Source organism: Moschus berezovskii, chromosome 9, assembly GCF_049115385.1.
Source record: "Moschus berezovskii isolate FMDL1 chromosome 9, NW_MosBer_1.0, whole genome shotgun sequence".
Lineage (NCBI taxonomy): Eukaryota > Metazoa > Chordata > Mammalia > Artiodactyla > Moschidae > Moschus > Moschus berezovskii.
Genome location: NC_142468.1, coordinates 2,172,488 through 2,190,770, shown reverse-complemented (window position 1 = coordinate 2,190,770; position 18,283 = coordinate 2,172,488). Strand labels below are relative to the sequence as shown.

General features: G+C 50.4%; 1 protein-coding gene across 6 annotated transcripts in view; it reads right to left on the bottom strand.

Moving 5' to 3' along the window:
• Positions 1 to 18,283, bottom strand: part of FOXN3 (forkhead box N3) — a 439,954-nt gene that overhangs the window by 374,919 nt on the left and 46,752 nt on the right. The window contains exon 1 of one of the 6 annotated variants that reach the window (XM_055437275.2): positions 2,753 to 3,351. The exons of the other annotated variants lie outside the window; for them this stretch is intronic. The gene's annotated coding sequence lies outside the window, so the exon portion shown is untranslated. Of the gene's footprint in view, positions 1 to 2,752; positions 3,352 to 18,283 lie in introns of those variants that run through there. 6 annotated transcript variants of the gene reach the window in all.

The following is an 18,283-nucleotide window of genomic DNA, read 5'->3' as shown; positions in this document are numbered from 1 at the left end:
TTAAACGAGTCCAAGGTCGGGGCAGGCTAAGGGAGACACTGAATCCAATTTATTACAGGCAAGGACACTTCAAAGTCTCCATCCCAAGGCTCAAACAGCCATAACCGAATTGCTATTTCTTCTCGGATTCAAGGCAGGGCCAAGTCACACAGGCTCACTTCCAGGGTCCAGTTTTCATCTTGGAGGCTGCGGCCCAGGCAGACTCACTGCCCTTTGATCAGGTTGGAACGGAGTGTTACAAACACGCTTATATTAAGCTATCTCCCGTCTGCCTGAGGGCATCGGTCTGGAATGTGAGAAGGGGAGCTTCAAACAGTGAGGGTCCCAAGTCTTCATTTACGTTACATTTCCATCTGGCAGGCTGGCTAATGTGCCTTCTATGGAAGGCAGTGACGGGGTGCCCTGCGGTGTGCAATAAGGCAGACTGGCATCGTAAGGCAGGACTAGAGGGTTCTGTCTCTACCTCCATCCTCTGGGCCAGGAATTCAGGGGAAGAACAAGAGAAACTACAAGCCAGCACCAGAACCCTGAATTATACTTTGATTAACCGCCCGCAGGCATCTGCTGAGTCCCTAGGAGCTCTGAGCTCTGTGTTATAAAGACGCAAAGGAGGTGTCACCATCTCCAGCCACCAAAGCCTCCATGTTCCACCAGCCACCCCAGGGGTAATGAATCATTTCAAGAGCGCCTTCTCCTCCACTCTGGGGGTCTTGTCCTCCTAGACTTGACAGTGCAGGTCTCTGTTTTCAAAATCAGAATGTATGAAAAGTCCCTTTAACTGGAAGCTATTCTGTGTGGAAGAACATGCAGTCGACAGCAAACACTTCCAGCGGCACAGCCAGGATCGTCCTGTTTCCTGGACAATTTACTAAAACGCTCCCACCCGTGCGTTCACAGGTCGAGGGCGTCTGCAGTGCCAAACTGTCTGCTGGTGACAGAGACACCAGCACGTTCTGCGGTGCTCGGGGAAAAACAGAAAAGATCTAGAAAGTGTCCTTGACAAATGGAGGCTCCGAACGTCACCTGTTTCAGCTGTCACCGAGAGGCTTAAATGCCGCGTGATCAGGGACGGTGAGAAAGCAGCTCACATATCTTTCACCAGCCTATCCCACACCAGGCATAATTCCCCAAATTTCAAGAAGCCCCACGTCCTGGAGCGACTGCTTCATGCAAACACGGAAATCGTGAGGCAGAACCACTGTGTCTTTGATTCCTCCAGACAGAAAAGGTAGTGCTTTTAATATCATGCTTACTGGACATCCATCATCCAAACACAATGCAACAATTGTCAGGCAGAGAGACAGAATATGTTCTGTGGGGTAGAAGCAAGCAAAAGGAGAAAGAAGAAACACGAGCGCCTCCATGCACTGAAGAAACGATTCTCGCTGGAAAAATGGGACGTGCACAGGAATGTTTCTGGCTGGCCTTAAAAGAAAGAAACTCTTTCAGAGAGCAGCGACCTTAAACATCTTATCAGCCTTTGAAGTTATGCACAGTGACATCCTTTGGTTCCTTGCCCGGGGCAGAGGTTTAAGCTCTAAGACTCCATTTACTTACCAAGAATTGTAGAAATATTTTCACTGCGGCATGAGGCAAAGAGCCAATTTTTTGCCTTTTTGGGATGGCGAGGTAGGGGAAAGCATCGTTTATGGGGGCGCCTCATTATGCTCAGGGGACCAAGAGCTATGGATCTAACTTTCTGGTCTTAATCTCCTTTGTCCTCAGTCTTCTGAACCATTCAGATCAGTTTTGTGAAACTCACATCAAAGTCATAGAAGCAGAGCAGGTTCCGATGCTGCCACCCTCCTTCTAACCCATTTCTGGTCCAACCTGCCCTACCAATACCCATCCTCCTTACCGACATCGCTACATCTCTGCAATCCATCTCCACCGCCCCCTTCAAACAAAAGGGCCCCTCCAGCTGCCCCCAATGCTGCCTCTTGACTAGGAGTCCCAGACGTCACAACATCTCCCACAAAGGGGTGAAAGGGAACCTTGGGCCTACGGCCGTCTACACACAATTTTCCAAGGCATTTACTGTTCCTTATGTTGGGTCCCAGGGCTTCCCAGGTGGCTCCTGCCAATGCAGGAGACATAAGAGATGTGGGTTAGATCCCCGGGTTGGGAAGATCCCCTGGAGGAGGGCAAAGCAACCCACTCCAGTATTCTTGCCTGGAGAATCCCATGGACAGAGGACTCTGGCAGGCTACAGTCCATAGGGTCACAAACAGTTGGACAGAACTAAAGTGACCTAGCACGCCGCACGCGTGCATGGTGGGTCCCCTCCGTCTGGCCAACCAGCCCGTCTCCGCGCAGCACGTGGCGGGCCCCCTCCGTCTGCCCGACCACCCCGTCTCGCGCACCACCCCGTCTCGCGCAGCGTGTGCCCAGCTGGCACAGTGCCAAGGGTGTAGTGAGTACCAGTAGCAGCACTCATACTGTTAGTCGCTCGGTCATGTCTGACTCTGCGAGCCCATGGGCTGTAGCCCACTAGGCTCCTCTGTCCATGGAATTCTCCAGGAAAGAATACTGCAGTGGGTTGCCGTTCCCTTCTCTAGAGGATCTTCCCAACCCAGGGATCGAAGCCGGGTCTCCTGCATTGCAGGCGGATTCTCTGCCATCTGAGCTACAGGGAAGCCCTACTCAAGACACACACATAAAGGAAAGGCGCGCGACTCCCACTCCAACATTTTCTTTCTCCTTTCTGCCAGACAGCTGCCGCCTGGGGCACACTCCATCTGTAGGGCCTCACCTGTGACTCAGTCTTGGACATCAGAATCTTCTCTTGCCAAAGCAATCTGGTTCCTCTGCTTTTGTTTTAACCTCACGCCATGGCAAAAGTTCTTTTGCAAAGACTCCAAAAAGCTGGAAATCCAGAGAGACTGGGAACCCTGCAAGAACAGTCGCCTACGGAAAGGTGACAATGTCTACACAATCACTCTCGTGACTTCATAAGCCACGTGAAGCTAATTACTGAACTGGAGCCAACCACCTGAAGCAAAACAGAAGGAAATCTGTTGCCTCGAGATTTATCTTTCTTCTTCAAAGAACTCAGAGTTGCTTCCATAGTACATGATGTTAGGATAGGCCTTGGGCCAATCATTGTAAAGAGCATCTGAAAAATCACTCGGAATTGTGTGCTCCGTTGTTTTGTAAAGGATATAACTATTTGTTTGCTTAAGTGAGGCTATAAGGATTGCTGGAAAGGGTCTGTGAAAACATTAGCTGAACCCTAGTCCCTACCAGCAAACAGAGGCGTGCAGTTCACACATGTGGCACAAGTTTCATCTCTGACTTACAGGTATGAATAACGTATAAACAAGCGGAACCCATTCCAACAGGCAAGTGACTTTAGTTCACAATGGAAATGTAAACACGACCCTTTGTTGAAGATAGCCTTTAACTCCAAACGGTCCACATACACAGTAAAATAAGCTCTTTACTGGGGCCTGAAGGGCATCTTCACGTGGGCTGTACTGATTTCTCCTCATTGAAGGCGACGGTAGGTCAACATGAAGGGGCTCTTTCGAACACCCCATCTGGCACGCGCCCAAGAAGGGTTTCTTCACTTGAAAACCTTCAAGAGGCCCCACCTGGTCCAGAGGGCTCCGTCTGGCCTTCACAGCAATGAGGACACACAGCTCCCCCTAATTACACGAAGGAGACAATCTGGTAAGGAAGAACTCTACGAAGTAGTGCTTGTGGGTTAATCAAGTTAAAAGACAAGCCCAATTAAGGACCTTTTGCTTAAATAATATGTAAAAATAAAGAAAGCAGAACGCAGGAGGCATAATCCCCAAATACACAACTTGTAATTCCTAATAAAGCAGAAACGCAGAACTTGTCTCCTAACAAGATGTTCAATACCCAATTAGGATCCGCAGCCCCTGAACAGCTATTTAATTACCCTGGAGATGAATCCCCTGGGTGGCAGGCCCCAAGGGTCCTTTCCAGCCAATGCCATTGCTCATTGGGAAGTCAGGGAAAACGAATATCTAGGTTAGGTTTGATGCTCACAACTTTTCAAGGGTTCCTCAGATCTCAGAAATAAAGATTGGCAGATCAAGAGGAGAGCACAGACACGACCGTTTGGTTCATTAGAATCATGAAATAAAACCTCTTTTTGCAGTTGTAAGGAGCCAGCTCAAGTTAGTTTCCCAAAGAGTGAAAGGAAAATACTCTCAGAGAGGCATATGAAAGTCAAGCATGGAAAAGGGCAGGAAAAAACAAAACAAAACCACCTGAGCAATTCCTCTTACGAGACTTTCTTCCCTTCATTTTATGTTGCTTTATTTTAGCAAGAAGAAAATAGAGTTGGGGCTCTATCTATAATGCTTTGCTGTTCACTTTGACTTTTTGTTTACTTCCGTTCTGTTTCAATTAAAAAAAAAAACTGGTAATGGCTGCATATGGACAAAATTCAAAAGGTTAGAAAGGATATGCAGTGAAAAGTAACTAATCTTATCACCCCCGTCACCAGCCACCCAATTCTACTCCTGGGCAGTAAACAAACAAAAAGTAGCAATTACTACCAAAGTTGGAGGTGGCGGGACAAAGAAAAGAAAGAATAAAACCCTAAAGCAATGATCTAAAGCTGGTGTATCCTTTCAGACACAATCTACGCAAATATTAGAAGTTCTTTCCTTTGTAAAAAGACAAAAAAAAAAAAAACCTGTTTTTTGTAAACTGTACTTGACATTTTTCACTTAACATATCTTCAAAGTCACTCCCGATCAGTAAATACAGAGATGCCCTATTTTGCACAAAGGCAGGCTCATTCGTCAGATAATTTCAAGAAATGGAGCTGCTTGCCCCGAACTGTGCATCTTCATTTCAGTTCACATCACCAATGTGTCTTTCTAGCAACTGTATCAATTCATACACCACCCCCACCCACGGCAATGTGAGGCTCCTCCTCACCTTGGCTAACAGCACTGCTGCTGCTGCTGCGTCACTTCAGTCGTGTCCGACTCTGTGTGACCCCATAGACAGAAGCCCACCAGGGCCCCCCGTCCCTGGGATTCTGTTTTTAACTTCACCAACCTGACAAGTGGGGCTTCCCTCATAGCTCAGTCTGTAAAGAATCTGCCTGCGATGCAGGAGAGCCAGGTTTGATTCCTGGGTGGGGAAGATTCCCTGGAGAAGGAAGTGGCCACTCCAATATTCTTGCCTGGAGAGTCCCATGGACAGAGGAGCCTGGCGGGCTACAGTCCACGGGGTCGCAAGAGTCGGACAGGGCCGAGCGACTAAAGAGAGAGAAGCTGACGAGTCAACATGATCCCCTAAAGTCTGTTTCTATTTCTCTTACCAGCAGGGAGGACGAGGACGTTTTCATAGCTTTAAGACCCACTTATTTTCTTCCCTGTCAACTGCATGCTCGTATCTTAAGCGACTTTCTGTCACTTGCTTTTTTTTCCATCAAAGGCAGCCTCTCAAGCAGATAATATCCACACCGGTCTTTTGTATAGTCCTTTGTAGTTCTTTAAGCCCATTCATATATTATCTAATTTACTAACTGCCCATCAACAGAGGCGTGGATAAAGAAGACATGGTACCTATATACAACGGAATACTCAGTTCAGTTCAGTTCAGTCGCTCAGTCGTGTCCAACTCTCTACGACCCCATGAACCACAGCACGCCAGGCCTCCCTGTCCATCACCAACTCCCAGAGTTCACTCAAACTCATGTCCACAGAGTCGGTGATGCCATCCAGCCATCTCATTCTCTGTCGTCCCCTTCTCCTCCTGCCCCCAATCCCTCCCAGCATCAGAGTCTTTTCCAGTGAGTCGACTCTTCACATGAGGTGGCCAAAGTGTTGGAGTTTCAGCTTCAGCATCAGTCCTTCCAATGAACACCCAGGACTGATCTCCTTTAGGATGGACTGGTTGGATCTCCTTGCAGTCCAAGGGACTCTCAAGAGTCTTCTCCAGCACCACAGTTCAAAAGCATCAATTCTTCAGCGATCAGCTTTCTTCACAGTCCAACTCTCACATCCATACATGACCACTGGAAAAACCATAGCCTTGACTAGACGGACCTTGGTTGGCAAAGTAATGTCTCTGCTTTTTAATATGCTGTCTAGGCTGGTCATAACTTTCCTTCCAACTCGGTCATAAAAAAGAACAAAATAATGCCATTTCTGGCAACATGGATGGACCCAGAGATTATCATCTAAGTGAAGACACTCAGACAGAGACAGACAAATGTCACGTGACATTGTTTATATGTGGAATCTAAAAACCAGAAAGAGAATTGCATATGTAGGTTACATGCTCGTGGCTACCTGGATAAAGGGGAGGGGATGGACTGGGAGACTGGGATTGACATACTACCACATGAAAAACAGACAACGAATAAGCACCTACTGTACAGCACAGAGAACTCAACACTGTGCGACGACCGACAGGGGAAATGAATCTAAAAAAGATGGGACGTTTGCATACACACAACTCACGCGCTGTGCCACGCACCTGAAACTGTTAATAACACAACAGTGTAAATCCACTACGCAGCAACAAGTTTAAAGAAAGCACTAAAATATAACTGCAATAAGCTGATAAGGACGAATAAAGATATTACTTCCATTTTACAGGCAGGGAAGCCAAGGTTTCGATTGTCTGAAGGTCTGACCAAAGAGCTCACCGGAGGTTTACAGCCAAGCCCAGAACTCACGTAGCTCACCTTTCAGTCGAGTGATTTCTGCATGCGCTCATGTGGGCGTTAGCTACGTTTCAATGCCTTTTAGACTGCAGAAAAAGGAAAACAAGTCTCTTTTTCTTCTAATGATAACTTTGCATTTTCTGTATACCTGGCCAGTTTTCACTGAATAGCAATAAGGGAAACTAAAATTTTACTTGCTCTCATTCTGTGGTTCAGGCGAAAGCCTAAACAAGCACTGACTCTCTTGCACATATGCCTGTCATCAGCACCCTGGAAGGGCTGAGTACCAGGCGGAGGAGAGACACACAAGGACTGATGCACCCTCCCCAGCAAGAGGGGGACCCTGGAGAGGTCCTCCCATGTTGAATGTTCTGGGGGGAGAATCAGGACACAGACTCCTATAAGGAGGAGGCCTCTGAGGGCAGAGGAGGAGAAGGTCACAAGCCACAGGAGCCGGTCAATTTGGTGCTATTGACAAGGAACGTTTCTGGGTTCAACCCGGGATACTGACTGCCAAGTATACTCTAGCCTCTTCCTGGGAGCTGGTCTCTGGTCTACCAGAAAGGGGCTCAGGGGTACAAGATACCCAGCTAATTTGGGAAAAGAGACAGGAAGGACTTAAAAAAGCTGGAAAACCTTCTGCCCTGTCTTGGGGTGGTGGGGTGGTGGGAGGGCAGTTGGGCAGGGGAATCCAGAGTTGTTAGCGATGGGGACAAAAGCAGAAAGGGGAAAAATACAATCAGAGCTGCCTCTGAGGGCCAGGTTGGCTGCCACCGGACCCTTCGGGGCAGGAAAGGGCTCGGCGGGCCCCACGGAGGTTCAGGCTGGGCTGGGGCAGGCGGCGAGCATGGAGGGCAGACACTCTTGCACCACACAGGACTTCCATCCAAAACTCTCGAGACTGTCACCCAAGGTCTTGACCGTCCTCAAGGCCAGTGGCCAGAACACACGATGAGTGGTATTTCACAAACCTGAGCTGACGCCTTTAGTGAGAGGCGTCTATTTCATCCTTTAATACGGCTACGGTGGCCTGCTCCAGTCTTCTGGCCTGGAGAATCCCAGGGACGGAGGAACCTGGCCAGGCCACAGTCCACGGGGTCGCAGGGAGTTGGACACGACGGAGCGGCTAGCACTTCAGCTCATCTATTCCCTGCAAAGGCAGCCCTTTCCACAGAACTCTCCCCCTAATTTCCACTCTTAGTAAAAGGTTAGTATTCACCCTGCAGAAAAATTCTGGGAGACCAAGCATGTCCGGATTATGCAGAAATGCCCTGGCGCATGCTGGAGCCCTGGCCCGCACATGAGGAGGATGGGAGGTGCGGTCCGCTGAACACCTGAACGGTGGGCCATTCTCAGAGGCAGAACCACTCTGGGGCACGCCACCCCTGGCTGCAGCCAGACCCTGCCCTCCAGCCCGACTCCGCCTGGCTGGCCGGTTAGAGCAGGCCTCCCAGCAGGTCTGCAGCATTAGATCCACCCACTGGGGCAGGGCCAGTGCTGAAGGCAAAGATTCCACTGCACGGAGGAGGTGCTTACCATCACGCAAAAGGTGAGCTCACGTTATGCAGAAGTTAGGTACTAAAGCCAGAACGCAAGGCAAAAACAGCAAGTACAGACGTGTCACCTACAAACTGGCATCTGCCAGTGAGTGAATAACAGCAAGGGCGTTCTTCACGGTCTGGAGACTGAACCCTGAGCTGCTGCAGCTGCCGACCTTCAACAAGCCCTGAGGGGCGCTGCTCCAGGCAAACTGGTGGAGCAGGTCTTGAGACAGCTAAGGTGTTTTCAGGAACTGATTTCAGGGTCCCAGTCCTTGAACCTCCTCATACCTAAAGAACCACTAAATCCTTGCCAGTGACATCAGCTCCTCGGGACTGGCAGAACAACTTCTGTGAAATGAGTCCTCGCTTGCACTGAACCCCCCTTCACCAGCATCTTGTATCTCGACCTTCCCCAGCTGCCTCTGTGGAGCTCTCTCCCAGAGCTCCTGAGGTGCTGTCTCCCAGGCTGCAGTCCTCATTTTGCCCCAAATAACACTTAACTTGCAACTCTCATGGTGTGCATCTTTTTAGTCAACAGACAAAATTACTGTAAAATTTAAAAATTAAGATAGAGGAACGTTAAAGATGTGAAATAGGAGGGAAGGGGTTCCCTCCTACTGGACTTCCCTGGTGGATCAGAAGGTAAAGAATCTGCCTGCGAAGCAGGAGACCGGATGAATCGGCAGCCCACTCCAGTATTGTTGCCTAGAAAATTGCACGGACAGAGGAGCCTGGTGGGCTACAGTTCATGCGCTTGCAGAGTCAGACGTGACTGAGAGACTTCTCTTTCAGGAGGGAAGGGGACAGGGCAGAACCTTTAAAAGGACGACACACTCCTGCGTGCATGCTCGGTCCCTCCGTCGCGTCCGCCTCTGTGTGGCCCCGTGGACTGCAGCCCGCCAGGCTCCTCTGTCCATGGGATTCTTCAGGCAAGAAGACTGGAGTGGGCTGCCAATCCCTCCTCCAGGGGATCTTCCTGACCCAAGGATCGAACTGGGGTCTCCTGCACTGCAGGTGGGTTCTTTACTAACTGAGCCACCAGGGCGGCCTTGCCAGCCCTGAGGGCGTGACAAAACTGGTTAGAACCTACTGGGTCCACGATGGCAGAGGGTGTGACTCCTCGGGGACCCTGAGCCTCACGACAGGCTCACTCAGTACATCAGCATCCAAATGGCACACCCACCAGCACATGACAGTTCTGAGGCCAACCATACAAGGTCAAAGTGTAGGCGGCCCAATTTCCTGGAATCCTCTGCCCCTTCCCCCTAGAAGTTGGAATAATAATCCCACTCATTAGCCTATGAAATTGTCCAGCCCGTAAAACCTAACCCCACCACATTTCGAGGCCTCCGGCCTTCTGAGATAGACCACGCCCTGTCCATCTCAGCGTGTTCCTTCCAAAGCTGTTCCTGCCTTTTGAGTCAGACGGCATCTGTCTCTGGAGGGTGGACCTCTCTAAATACATCGGCTTCCTACCGAACACTTCGTCTCTCGCTGAATTCTTTCTGCAGTGAGACACTAAGAGCCTGAGCGTCCCCGAGTGCTGAGACCAGGTGTGTGACCTCGATTAAGGGGCAGTGGGCTCCAGTCTCGAGTCTGGGTTCTGGCCAGGTTGTGCAGTTTCAGATGTAAAAATTCACCACGTGTCGTGATTGATGGGGCAACAAAGACGGACTTGCTCACACTTCCACAGACATCTCTCTCCGTCTGCCTCGGCCAGGAACAGGCGGCTAAAACCTGCATGAGTTCTCTCCACGGTGCGCAAAGCACAGGCGGCAGAAAACAAGTGAGTTCGTGCAGGAAAGAGGCAGCGGGAAGAAAGCAAACAGGCTGAGTGAGCCAGGAGCTCCAAGCTGAGGGGCGGGGGGTGCAGGTGAGCAGGGCCCCTCTGCGGGGCTGATCCCCAGAGGGAGGGTCTGGACAGGGCCGGGCAAGCCGGGAGGCTCAGGCTCAGAAACAGGGCTGGGACCAGTTTAGGGAACCGATAAAGACAGCCAGCTTGGGCTTCGCAAGTGGCACTCGTGATAAAAAAACCCGCCTGCCAGGAGACATAAGAGACGTGGGTTCGATCCCTGGGTGGGGAAAATCCCCTGGAGGAGGGCGTGGCAACCCACTGCAGTGTTCTTGCCTGGAGAATCCCACAGACAGAGGGGCCTGGCGAGCTGCAGTCAGTGGGGTCGCGAAGAGCTGGACACGACACAGAAGAGAACTTCAAGGCTGTGGTTGGACAAGGTGACGGGGTTCCGCAATGGACTTCCTTACACTCTGCACGGGTGACCCTTCCTCCGAGCACTGGGGCAGGTCTGTCCCTCAGGGGAGGCAAACATCAGGGGCGAGGGGCACAGCAGGCCGGGCAGCACCGTCACCAGCCCTGGGAGCCCCCTGGGGGGCAGGGGTGACCACAGGGCAAGGCGGGCACCACTGAGCGCTCACGCCCTTCTGAGGGGCGCGCTGCATCCCGGCAACCTGCTCGCCCCAGAGCGGGCTTCAGCTGCTCTGACCCCGAAACGCGGAGACGCTCTCTGAGAAAGAGGCTGCTCCACGAGCTCAAATTCCCCTCTGGGGGAGGTGCTCTCTCCAAGACAGTGAAGGTCCTCCCAGAGACTCCTCCCAGCACAAGCCCCTCACGAGCATCAGCAAGAGCAGGCCATGGCCACGCGCCTCCCCAGGGTCACAGAGGAAAGAACGGGGGCCACCCCTCAGCCCGCCTGTCTGGACCTCAGGCAGAGAGGGGCAACCACGCCCTGCCCCTCAGTTATGCATCCAGCTCAGCCCTGATACAGACGCTCTGCACACCAAAACTCTAGCCCTGGGCTGTATGCTTTACGAACAGCGGTAAACTCGTCCCTGATTTTAGAAGCAACTCTAGCGCCAGTTTACGAGTCTGAGTCTCATTACTTTACAATGACTTATGGTTATGGACCCAAAATTGCACCGCCCAGCAAGTATTACTTGCTTGCAAGTGATTTACATTCTGTTATCTCTGAGGAAATTCAAAAGAAAGAGAAAACCGGTTACACCACTTATTGGATGTGTCCTGCATGCCAGTTACTGGGATAAGTGCTTCATACAGGGCCCTGAGGCCGTAACTTTCTCAGGATCGCACAGCCGGCCACTAGACAAGCCGACACTGGAAACCAGGCTCCTCTTCCTAACTTTGCTCTGTGGCCTCCAGACACAGTCTCAGCTCAGAAATTTCCAACAGATTGCTCCAGATTATTTAGATCATGCAACACCTACCATGCCCATGCCTAGATTGCAGCCATGAAATGAAAGGACGCTTGCTCCTTGGAAGAAAAGCTACGACCAACCTAGACAGCATATTAAAAAGCAGAGACACCACTTTGCCTACAGAGGTCCGTCTAGTCAAAGCTATGGTTTTTCCTGTGGTCATGTATGGACGTGAGAAGGCTAAGCAACGAAGAACTGAAGCTTTCAAACTGTGGTGCTGGAATCGTCTCCAATACTTTGGCCTCCTGATGCCAAGAGCCGACTCACTGGAAAAGACCCAGGCGCTGGGAAAGATTGAGGGTGGGAGGAGAAGTGGACGACCGAGGATGAGACAGTTGGATGGCACCACTGACTCAATGGACATGAGTTTGGGCAAACTCCAGGAGACAGTGAAGGATGGGGAGCCTGGCATGCTGCAGTCCATGGGGTCGCAAAGAATCAGACATGACTTAGTGACTGAACAACATGCCTAGGCCAACTGGAAAGGATGTTGGTAATAAATGACAGGTTTGGGGGTCCAGGCGCCTTCCGGCTGAAATCAGCCCTGAGTGTGAGCTCAGGGATACGGGAGATACTGCCTCAACTGAGATGACAGGGAAGTTACCTTACACCAGACATGGAGCCGAAAGCCAAGCCAGAAATGTTCTGTCCCACCAGCCTGTAGAACAGTGTCTTCAAAGGGTTCCTACGAGGACACTGCACAAACCCTGCCACTGTCAAAATTGTGCTCAGTTAAACTAACAGAGGATGTTCCATTTCAAAACATGCCCGCGTTGCATCCTGATGAGGAGGTATCAAAAGAAAGTGAGTTTGGACCGCTTTCGAATGATGACATCTGCATTACCACAGCGATTCACCTATCAAACTAATTTAGGCCTGGAGCCCAAATCAACCCTGCTGTCAGAGAGTGATTTCCATTCATTTAAAACCTTCCAGGCTCAAGAGTGATCAGTGGGAATTTTAATGCCTTGGGAAAAGGGAGAAAAAAGTAAGCGTGAGTACTGCACACAGGCCCGAGACTGGAACTCACGATTAGGCCGGCAAGTGTGTACAGAGCGTCTGGCACAAGCTTCCATCCTACGGAAGGAAGAGGGGCCAAAGCTCAGCCCGCATCCGCATGGGGCCACGGTCCCATCCGCAGACACTGACCGTGAGGAGGCGAGCACGACCACCGCCGCGAGTCAGGTGCGTCCCATACGTGAGCCCCTCAGTCGTGTCCGACTCTTCGCAACCCCAAGGACTAGTCCACCAGGCTCCTCCATCCACAGAATTCTCCAGGCAAGAACACTGCAGTGGGTTGCCATTTCCTTCTCCAGGGTACTGTCCCATGGGCTTTATCATATTAATACTCACCAAGTACTATTGATTAACAGTTCCATTTTACAGATGAGTAATACTCCAAGCCAGGTTTCAACAGTAAGTGAACCGTGAACTTCCAGATGTTCAAGCTGGATTTAGAAAAGGCAAGGGAACCAGAAATCAAATTGCCAACATCCGCTGGATTATCAATAAAGCAAGAGAATTCCAGAAAAACATCTATTTCTGCTTTATTGACTATGCCAAAGCCTCTGACTGTGTAGATCACAACAAACTGTGGAAAATTCTTAAAGATATGGGAATACCAGACCATATGACCTGCCTCCTGAGAAACCTGTATGCAGGTCAAGAAGCAACAGTTAGAACTGGACATGGAACAACAGGCTGGTTCCAAGCTGGGAAAGGAGTACGTCAAGGCTGTATATTGTCACCCTGCTTATTTAACTTATATGCAGAGTACATCATGAGGAACGCTGGGCTGGAAGAAGCACAAGCTGGAATCAAGATTGCTGGGAGAAATATCAATAATCTCAGATATGCTGATGACACTACCCTTAAGGCAGAAAGGGAAGAGGAACTCACAAGCCTCTTGATGAAAGTGAAAGAGGAGAGTGAAAAGGTTGGCTTGAAGCTCAACATTCAGAAAACAAAGATCATGGCATCTGGTCCCATCACTTCATGGGAAATAGACGGAAAAACAGTGGAAACAGTGTCAGACTTTATTTTGGGGGGCTCCAAAATGACTGCAGATGGTGATTGCAGCTACAAAATTAAAAGATGCTTACTCCTTGGAAGAAAAGTTATGACCAACCTAGACAGCATATTAAAAAGCAGAGACATTACTTTGCCAACAAAGGTCCGTCTAGTCAAGGCTATGGTTTTTCCAGTGATCATGTACGGATGTGAGAATTGGACCATAAAGAAAGCTGAGCGCCAAAGAATTGATGCTTTTGAACTGTGGTGTTGGAGAAGACTCTTGAGAGTCCCTTGGACTGCAAGGAGATCCAACCAGTCCATCCTAAAGGAAATCAGTCCTGGGTGTTCATTGGAAGGACTGATGCTGAAGCTGAAACTCCAGTCCTTTGGTCACCTGATGCGCAGAACTGACTCACTGGAAAAGACCCTGATGTTGGGAAAGATTGAAGGCGGGAGGAGAAGGGGATGACAGAGGATGAGATGGCTGGATGGCACCACTGACTCGACGAACATGAGTTTGGATGAACCCCGGGAGTTGGTGATGGACAGGGAGGCCTGGCGTGCTGTGGTTCATGGGGTCTCAAAAGAGTCGGACACGACTGAGCGACTGAACTGACTGACTGACAGATGAGTAAACTGAGTTAAGTAATTACTGTTTACACAGTGAGATCTCCCTGGTGGTCCTGTGGTTAAGAATCCACCTTGCAATACAGGGGACACAGGTTCAATCTCTGGTCCAGGGAGCTGTGACATGCCAAGGGACAACCAGGCTCACATGCCCCAATGCTTGAACCCATGTGTTCTAGAATCCTTGCCCCACAACGAAAGAAGCCCCCCGCCGTGAAAAGCCGGGGTCCCGCCCTGGGAGAGGAGCCCGCACACCACAGTGAGGGCCCAGTGCAGCCAAAAAGAAAGAAATAGACGAGCTTCATATAACTTTAAGGTACTATCTCACCCGCTCCTCACGATGAGACAGGCAGCCCTGGACATGCCCCATGGCCACACACAGTCGCAACAGCAGAACCACGCTGGGAGTCGGGGCCCGTGGCTGCTCACTCACGATTCCTCCAGAGAGAGGGCAGGAAAGGCTGATCTGAGGGCTCCTGACAAGGAGTCCTACAGGCGTTTGCTCAGGAGGAGGTCACCGCCTGTCCGGGCAGTACCCACAGACAAGGGGCGATGGGGGCTTTGAGGGCGGCTGGTGTCTGGAAGGATGGAGAGGAGAGGGGACACTGAGCACGGCCAAGGAGCCACAGCGGAGCGTAAGGGCGGACCAGTGGGTCAGGGTGGTCTGAAAGAGGCTCCATGGGCCAAGCTCAGGGAGACAGCCACGGCAGGAAACTAGCGCCGTGATGAACTCTGTCCAGAGCGCAACAGGACAGAAGGAAGGAAAATGTTAAGCTTTCCCTGGTGGTCCAGTGGTGAGGCATCCATCTTCCAATGCAGGGGACGCAGGTTCAGTCCCTGGTGGGGGATTATTAAAAAGACCCCACAGGCCACAACTAAGCCTGCCTGTTCTAATGAAAGACCCCACATGCGGCGACCAAGATCCAATGCAGCCAAATAAGTGAATAATAAAATCAAATTGCACGCTTTCCAGAAGGTGAATTTAGAGTGAAAAAGTGAAAGTAATAGTTGCTCAGTCACGTCCAACTCTTTGCAGCCCCATGGACGATACAGTCCCTGAATCCTCCTTTCTTCAGGGGAATCTTCCCAACCCAGGGATCGAACCCGGGTCTCCTACACTGCAGGTGGATTCTTTACCAGCTGAGCCACAACGGAAGCCCAAGAATACTGGAGTGGGTAGCCTATCCCTTCTCCAGCAGATCTTCCCAACCCAGGAATTGAACCCGGGTCTCTGGGCATTGCAGGTGGATTCTTTAACAACTGAGCTATGAGGGAGGCCTAAATTTAGAGTGAGGGGAGAGTGAAAAAAATAATATTTAAGGAGACAAGTAGGATAATTGTGACTGCTGAATAAATTACAGAATAAGTAATATAGAATAAATTACTGTATATTCTAAATTATAATTATTCCAAATTATAAATAAATATAGAACGAGTATACGACAGAGCGACTGAGACGCACGCACGCACGCGTAGAATAAATAGAACCAACTCTCCAAACTGAAGGACTTTAATGAGACGGAAAAAGAACCCAGAGCATCTCCATAATAATGTCTGCAGCTCAAATCTTGTCTTTGAATTGTTTCTAACTTTATCCTTTTTCTGTGGCTAATCCTCGGGTTGACTCACACGCTCTCACTCCCTGCTAAAAAGTGAAACTCCATATCATCCTCATTAATAATAAACGGAGTAGACTCAGGTTCCCGCACTCGACAGGAAAGGCATCAAGACGGAACAAGCTCTCAGAGCACAGATGAAGGTGATAATGATTCATCGCCCTTCGACGGCTCCAAAACCCTCCAGTGGAAAGCCTTACCCAAGCCCACCTGTCCTGTGTCGAACTGTGTCCCTGCCAAAACCACGCAGAAGCCCGAACTCCCGGGACCTCAGAACGTGACCTTATTCGGAAACTTGTAGATGCAATTAGCTGAGATGATGTTTTGTTGGAGTAAGGTGGGCCCTAAATCCAGTGTGAGAGGTGTTCTTATGAGGAGAGAAAAGTCTCAGAGACACACACAAGGAGAAAGGCACACGACGCTGGGGGCAGAGACTGGAGCTCTGCTGCCACGGCCGGGGATGCCGAGGACCGGCAGAGCTACCAGAAGCTACAGAGAGGCCCGGGAGGGTCCCCAGAGCCTTCAGTCTGCGAAGCGCGGCCAGGACCTCGATCTCGGGTTTCCAGCCTCCAGAATATACAAGAGAAAAAGTTTCTGTTGCCTTAATTAAAGCCACTTCCCTGGTGATTAAAGTCACTTCCCTGGTGGTCTAGTGGCTAAGACTCTGCACTCCTAATGCAGGTGGCCCAGGTTTGATCCCTCATCAGGGAACTAGATCCCACGGGCCACAAATCGATAGTTTGCCACAACCAATGATCCCATGTGCTGCAATGAAGATCCCACATGCCAGGTCTAAGACCTGGCACAGCCAAATAAATAAATATAGTGTTTAATTAAAAAGAATTGTTTACAAGCCACTCAGTTTGCAATGCAGGAGACCCCAGTTCGATCCCTGGGTCGGGAAGATCCCCTGGAGAAGGGATAGGCTACCCACTCCAGTATTTTTGGGCTTCCCTTGTGGCTCAGCTGGTAAAGAATCTGCCCGCAATGTGGGAGACCTGGGTTCAATCCCTGGGTTGGGAAGATCCCGTGGAGAAGGGAAAGGCTACCCACTCCAGTGTTCTGGCCTGGAGGACTCCATGGGCCGTACAGTCCGTGGGGAAGGGAAAGGCCACCCCCTCCAGTGCTCTGGCCTGGAGGATTCCGTGGGCCATACAGGCCGTGGGGAAGGGAAAGGCCACCCCCTCCAGTGCTCCGGCCTGGAGGACTCCGTGGGCCGTACAGGCCGTGGGGAAGGGAAAGGCCACCCCCTCCAGTGCTCCGTCCTGGAGGATTCCGTGGGCCATATAGCCCATGGGGAAGGGAAAGGCCACCCCCTCCAGTGCTCCGTCCTGGAGGATTCCGTGGGCCGTATAGTCCGTGGGGAAGGGAAAGGCCACCCCCTCCAGTGCTCCGTCCTGGAGGACTCCGTGGGCCGTATAGTCCGTGAGTCGCAAAGAGTCGGACACAACTGAGTGCCTTTCAGTTCACTTTCACTCGCGGTGCATTTCGTTACAGCAGCCCCCGGACTTCACTACAGCCTCTGGGACGCAGGACAGCAAAGGAAAAGCCAGCACGCCTGGAAACCTGAGTTCCAGGCTCCACTCTGCAGCCACCTCTCAGCTGGACCTCCACGCACCCAGCATCCTCTTCTTTGAGAGGGAGCATTTTGACCTAAGAGAGCATCGCGTCCTCTTTCAGGTTTGAAACTCTATCCTCCACCACACCCCAGCCAAGAAAATCATCTGCTCGAGCCTCTACCGATGGTGAGAGCATGACGGGGCTGAAAGCAGAAAACACTTGCAAATTCAAGAACCCTCCCATCACCAGCAGAAGTCAAGGAGAAAGGGAAGAGTGATGAGCGGCGGTCCCTGCCTCGACCATGTGCCACATAATCACTGCATCTTCACGTCAAATCTGGCCTGCAGCCCTCACGCCATGGCGAGTTAATACAAAGAGACCCTGCGAGCTGCCAGACGGAGAAAATGAACACACGGGGTAAGGGACTCTCCAAGACCCACACTGCATTTCCCAAGCCTGCTTGTGTCAAGGTCATTTAACTCCAGAAATACGAAACCTGCTGCCTGCAGAAGACAAAAAAAGAAAAAAAAAGGAAGGCTGGCATTGAAACTGTCCCTCAACCCTCATCCCAGTTACACACTCAGATTTTCAGCTGGGAGGCTCTTCGAAACTGCTAGAAACTAATGATTATGAAACAAACCCCACTAGTAAAGACCAACAAGAAACTCGTGGAAAAACCCTCACTCAGAGGCACCATTCCATTTTACCTTTTTTTTTCCCAAGAGTAAATTGCGGCTGTCAAATTACACCCTTTCATTACTGTCATGGACTCATTTTAAGAACAGCTAATCAGAAAAGCCTACAGAGGTATTTAATCAGATTTTTTTTTTCTTCCAATGACCTAATGTTTTGGTATGAAACTGCTGCCAGCTCACGCTGAGTAGAAATTTAGCACTGTCAGCATTTAATTATTATTTTATCACAGATTTCTTTACTTTCCTACAGGGAAGAAATAACTTATATGTTTTTAAAGATGCAACAAATGCTTACCTTTTAAAATCACAAGATGCCACCCTCACTAGTTTGCTTTGTCA